Source organism: Taudactylus pleione, unplaced genomic scaffold (assembly GCF_031769625.1).
Source record: "Taudactylus pleione unplaced genomic scaffold, aTauple2 ptg000507l, whole genome shotgun sequence".
Classification (NCBI taxonomy): Eukaryota; Metazoa; Chordata; class Amphibia; order Anura; family Myobatrachidae; genus Taudactylus; species Taudactylus pleione.
The window spans coordinates 2,662,984-2,669,648 of NW_028284909.1; positions in this window are offsets into that span (position 1 = coordinate 2,662,984).

A 6,665-nucleotide genomic window follows, 5' to 3' on the forward strand; every position below is an offset into this window, starting at 1 on the left:
TTCTTATGCAATCTTTCGGTTTCTCTAAACCTTCTATCGGATGAGGTGTTGTCATGTGTGCAAACCACTTATCATACTAACATAAAATAAAGACACTGAGACGTGGATTTGGCAGATAACTTGATGGTGATTTATTGGAGCAATAATAATTATTATTTATTTAAGGATGTATGGTGGCAAAGAAAGGACGGCCAGAAATCAGCCAGATCTGCTATGCCCACACACAAACAACAAAAGGCATAGCAGGCGTAGATCGCCCAGAGTGCATACACATAACCATGTAACTCATATCATCAACAAAAGGTAACGCTCACCCCCATCTTGACTTCCCACCCGTTTAGGTGGTGATACTGCCCCCCGTTAGGTTGGTACAGCCAACTACCAGTCAACGAAGGGAGCGCCCTTAAATCATAATTGCACCCGGACTGGCGACCTGCCGTTCTTTCCCGCCACAGCAAGGTTCTGCTTATAGAACCGCTGCACCGCCACCATACCAAGTACTACCCCAATAACGCCAACTCCTCAAAAAGATCCCCAATAAACAATGACCAACCCTCCTCTGTTAAATGAACTCCATCAGGTCTATACATATAACTAAATCGAAATTAAATGTTCTTATGGTAAATGAAACGGCCATAATTGGCCATCACAAATTTGGCAACTGCGAAATTAAGTTTCTTCCTAGCTTCGTCATTAGCAGGAAAACTCCTAACCCCACGCCAGACCTGTCGAGGTACAATGCAAGACCAAATTAATTTACACAAGGGCCAGGCCGATAGCACCCTCGCCAAATCGTTGACAATATCAACTCGTAATTCTACAGTGGACCTCTGCCCTAAGTCGTTGCCTCCTAAATAAGCCACCAAAATACGTGGCCTACCAAAAAGCCTTGCATACTCTAACAGTTTAGGACAAAAGGAATGCCATCTCATACCTCTGGAACCTATGCAACGGACCCTAGCTGAATATTCAAAAATTGGAGCTTGATCTGAACTCAAACCTAGCAGCCCAGAAAATATATGAGTGGCCTATAACCCAAATTTCCTGCGTGTCAAAGAGCAATCCTAAAGGTGGAGGAAAGCAGTAAATAAAAAATTAGTAATTGTCATAAAACAATAAAATTTTATGGTGTATTAGTGGGATCTGATAGAACATAATTGAGTATCTGCCAAAAAGAAAAATTTTCTATTGGTCGCCGACTTTACTATTTGAAGTGGCTGAGACAAACAGAAGACACAAAGGGGAAGAATGGGTGGGGGGGAATTGGGAAAAAACAGGTGAACTCGGCAAGAGGTAAAATAAAAACCTGCTGAGGGATGGACTATGGCCTAATTAAATGATTGAGAATAGCCGAATTGAATCCGTCAGTTCAGGTAAAAATTGTAAAATCCCTCAAGACTCCCATTGCCAGCAATGGCGAGTAGCTAATCCCGAGTAGGACGGACAGGGGTAACAGACAAGACAGGACAGTACATGAGACAAGACAAAAACCAGGCAAGCATAAAATATAATCGTAACCGGAACAGACTGTGAAATGACTTTAAAACAAAGGGCCTTCACGCCTAGGTCGAATGTAACCTTTATAACTATCCGATTTCCAACGTCCTAGGGCCTTAATTTCTGATGCCGAGAAACCCGCAGCTGCCGCCGAAGTTGCGGCTCCGATCAGAAACGAGTGTGTACCAAAATCTTGAGGCGGGAGGCCTAAAACTGATACACACCTCTTCAAAAACCAACCAAACTGGTATTTGGTAAGCGGAGTCCTGTCCATATGCATGAGTCATGAACCAGGAACATCCGGCCGCAATAACTCATACCGCATAGCTAGTGCCACGGGGCAGATCTGTTCGTACCTAGATGGACCCAACGAGATCCACCCACCCCTACCAGTCTGGTCGGTCTTTGACCGCCGAATCCTACAGAGAACAGACCTCTCACTGACCAGGATATCCGAGAGGAGCATGGCGGCATCAACCCATTTGGATGATGCCACCAGCTCCGATACCCTCAAGGTGCTGTGAAAAGCCTCTGAAAACACCACTTGAATCAGGACCGCCTCATACGCAGTAAGAGCCACTCCGAGAACCGCCCCTAATACTGCCGGAAGCAGATGAGCGTCCACAGGTCTCCTAAGGTCAGCTACTGGCCGGGAGACCCGTGCCCAACCCTTTAAAGCCTTCACAATCAGAAAACTTTTAGTAAAGTCAGGTTGGCCCTTCAATTTACAATAAAATGCAATGCCCCCCAAAGAGCGCGCAACAGAAGCCCTGGATCTGCCATCCAAATGGAGACTCCAAATAAAAGAAAGCATCGAACGATGCTGACTCTTACCTGCCTGTTTGCTGCTACGGGAATAATCTTCCCATTCATTCCATGCCTGCCGATATGCTCGCAACGTGGAGGGGGCTAAAGACTGTTCTGCTAAGCCCTCCATGCCGGCTCGATCACCTGCCAAACATAAGAGGGGCAAAGCACAACGTCAGCACCAGGGGCCACAGATCGGGACCTAGCCCACTGGAAACGTGATAACGCATCGTCTATCTCATTCTCCACCCCAGGAACGTGTCTTGCCTTAAACATGATGTTACAGCGCAAACATGTGAGCACAGCTGCGCTAGCAAGCGCAAAACCAGCAGGGAAGCCGCATGTTGCTGATTGTATCGCATGGACCACGCCCAGGTTGTCACACCTGATAATGATGCTGCGATTGCGTAACCATTCCCCCCAGATTTCCAAGGAAACCATTATGGGAAAGAGTTTGAGAAGGAGTAAGTCCTTAGTCAAACCCTTTCCCACCCATTCTTCCAGCCAACGGCCAACGCACCAGGAGCCATCAAGGTAACATCCGAACCCTGTGGTGCCTGCTGCGTCGGTGAACAGCTGCAGCTGCAAATTGTCAGCGGCTGGAGACATCCACAACCGAACGCCATTAAAATCCCGAAGAAACGAGACCCAGACAGAGAGGTCCTGCTTAATCTCTGAGGATAAACGTAGCAAATGTCTCGGTTAGTGACACCAGCCGTGGCCCTTTCCAATTTACGTGAAAAAGCTCTGCCCATTGGAATTACTTTACAGGCCCAGGAGGGATTGCGCCTGCCGCAGGGTAATTCTACTGGAAGCCGTGCATTCCGCTATGGCATTACGCAACTTGACAGGCTTATCGAGAGGAATGCGACAAGAACCCGCTGAGGTACAGATCTCGATACCCAGGAATGACAAGGGGAAGGGCCCTCCGTTTTGTCCGCAGCAACGGTAACTCCAAATGAAAAAACAGCGCTCGTAAAGAAAACAAAAGATAACTGCATCTGCCTGAACCGGAAGGGCCGACACACAGAAAGTCATCGAGATAGTGGGCTATTCCATGACTACCGCAAAAATTAAATAAATAAATTCCGCGCACCAGTGTAGGAAGGTGCTAAAATGCTCGAAAAACGCACAGGACACAGAACACCCCACAGGCAAGCATTTGTCTATGCAATATCCGTTGTCCAAGCTAAAAACCCATAAACTGGAATGACTCTGGGTGCAAAGGAAGTAGACGAAAAGCTGACTCAACATCTATCTTAGCCATCAGTGCGCCCGGACCATAACACCTAATGACATCCAAAGCATCGTCAAAAGACTGGTACACCACCGAGGAAACCTCAACTGGTATGGCAAAATTTACTGACGAGCCTGGCGGATAAGACAGATGTTGCATGAGCCTGTATTTTCCTGGAATTTTCTTGGGAACCACTCCCACCGGGGAATTCACAAGATCCCTAATGGGGGTTCTGCAAAAGGCCCTGCAATGCGCGTGACGCTAACCTCGCCAGCCACTTTTTCCCTAAGAATGTGAGGCAATTCAAAGGCAGACTTCAAATTTCTAGGCGAATATGTGTCGACATCCCTGCAAATAGGTAAACGAAAACCAAAACTGAAGCCTTTTAACGAAAATTCTGCGTCCTGCAGAACCGGGTACCAACTCAACCATTTTGCTATCGCTGTGACACGGACAGGGGATGGAACTTTACTTAGCACTTGTGCCTTTTGCTGGCTGTGCAGGCTGCTGCTGGGCACCCCCCTTGAAACACTTGGCAACTGGGTGATTGCCACCACATCGCAAGCAGAGGTGACGAAAATGAAATTTTCGTCCCTGCGTACAGGTGGAATTATTAAAGGCGAAGCATTTTCCCCAGACGCCTGCTGTTAGCCCTGACGAACTGAACTAGCTGCTTTGCTCGCGTTGTACCCCTCATAGGCAGGACGCGAAGGCTGCGTGACCTCCAGCAATGTATATTTGTCGAAGTAGGAGCATAGCTGAGAATGGAGCTTCCCGGTGATAGCTGCTTGGGGCAGTGATTGCAATAATAAGCTGTGCACCCTGTAGAAATTCACTGTAGCACATGTATTCTGTCTATTTTGTAAGTTAAATGCTCAGAATACAGTATATAATACAATCTCCTCTATTGACTGATAATATGATTCAAAGGAGATAAAAGCTAGATCTAAGGTGCCATACATAAATAAAGCAGTGTCAAAGCCATTACCCCTTACTGTCAGATAACGCATCACTAAAGCATTCTATTCCCCCAATGATACCTCAATGCCCAGCATAATACTGACACTGTTTGCTGCAACTGTTTTCTACCATTAAGAGGGCATAATCAGCACAGACCAGCTATAAAATACATCATACGAATGTACTGAATGATATAATTCTGGCATATACAGGACCAGCAAACACAGTAAGTAATTATATGTAGAAGTAGAGCCATCCTGTCTGAGCTGAATCTTTTTATTTCATGTGCAGGCTCCTTTACAGATCATATGAGCAAGTTGGGGAATCTGGGAGAGGGCAGAAAAAGAAACCATGCACTGTCCTGGACATAGATGCACAGATTGGTCCCCTTATGTACTGGATGGTGTATTATCCAGTATTAATAATTGATCCAATAGGTGATCCATATCAGTGCACCCCGTACAGTGCATGTTTTCCAGATCTAGTTGGTGCACAACAATATTCATTACTGGCTTTTAACTTTTTCTACTGGCTGACACATTTAAAAGATCAACAGGGACTGTAGTGCTAGTTATTTCATTTGTGACACTGAGGGGATCCTAAAAAACATGCAACTTTAGTATTATATGCTATTTCTATTGTAGTCATCATGGTGTGTGCTGAGGGGGGGTTCAGGCAAGGCACTCATAAACCCCTCCTGCATTTGCCTATGGTGCTGGCCACTGCAGCCACAAAGATGATATTGACCAGGGGCATTAAGGACTGAAGGGAAGCACCCCTCCCCCGCACTGGCACACCTTCCACAAAGCTGCTGCAGCAGCCTGAGGGGGGATAGAACTATCAATAGGGGAACCACACCTGCAGCTCCTAATAACATGGGGGCACTGTGGAGCCAGGGACCAGGGTCTGGGGAGGCTCATTACTAGGCAGGACATAGCTACACCCACCCCCAGCAGAACAAGAAATCAGAAAAGACAGTGATTGAGGACAGAAAGGAAAAGTAAAAGCAATGATATGAAGTAAATGAAAAGAATGACTAAATACAATAAGGAAAAGGAGGAGAGAAGAAGGAGAAGCACTAAGAGAGTTTTATTAAGGAAAATGACAACTGACAAAATGCACTTCCCTGTCCTGGAGGAATCTGGAACAAAGAGGCTTTGGCCCACACTTTTATCCCACTATATAATGTTCCTGTTACAAACCCGCCCCTGCTTGCCATAGGCTAACTCCCACAAGTAATTTGCATACATGCCTGCCCCCATCCTAGAGGTTTAAAACACCTCTTTTCTTATGCAATCTTTCGGTTTCTCTAACACTGTAATGCCACTGGTACACATTATACCACAATGTAGTATCCCCTGTTCACCTCATATTTAATGTGTCAATTGTATTTTATTTATTTTTTAATTAACCAAGCACAATACACAATAAATGTGCACAATTCAGCAGAGCTTTGGGGTGACACACAAGGAACAAACATTGAAACATGCTCCTGATGTCCTCTCACCTAAGGGTGCTAAAGAAACAAGACTCATAGGTGTCCCAGTGGCTCTAAATCCCAAATGTAGGACCATCACATATTTTTGAAAATCAGTAATTTAATTTTGAATAAACATGTAAGTATTCAGTGGTCTGTCCCATAATAGTGAGACATGTGACTGACACGGAACCTTCTATTAATCTTCTGTGAACTAGGTGGGGTGTAACATACCCCAGCTAGATTTAAACTCCTATAACTTTAGAAAAATACTGTGTGGTTTCTGTAGCTATAGTTGCGATGTATCCAGTTTGCATAGTGATGGTGGTATAGCGTGGCAGGCGGTAGCGTAGAGCAGGAGTGGGGAACCTTTTTTCTGCCAAGGGCCATTTTGATAAATATAACATTATTTGCGGGCCCGGGCCAGGCCACGCCCCCTCCATGTGATGTCACATGGGGACGGGGCCACAATAGCAGAATAAAGCTCAGAGAGCCAGACCAAATGATTCCGGGGGCCTAAGGTTCCCCATCCCTGGTGTAGAGAGTACATATGTGTAAATACCCCACCTGCTTCGGCAGCTGCCTTGATGTCAGCCAAGAGTGATCTCAGTAAGACTGAGCTGATTAACTTTTATAATTATTTTTAATTGTTCATAAGTTTAATTTTTACTAATGATTGTGACTCAG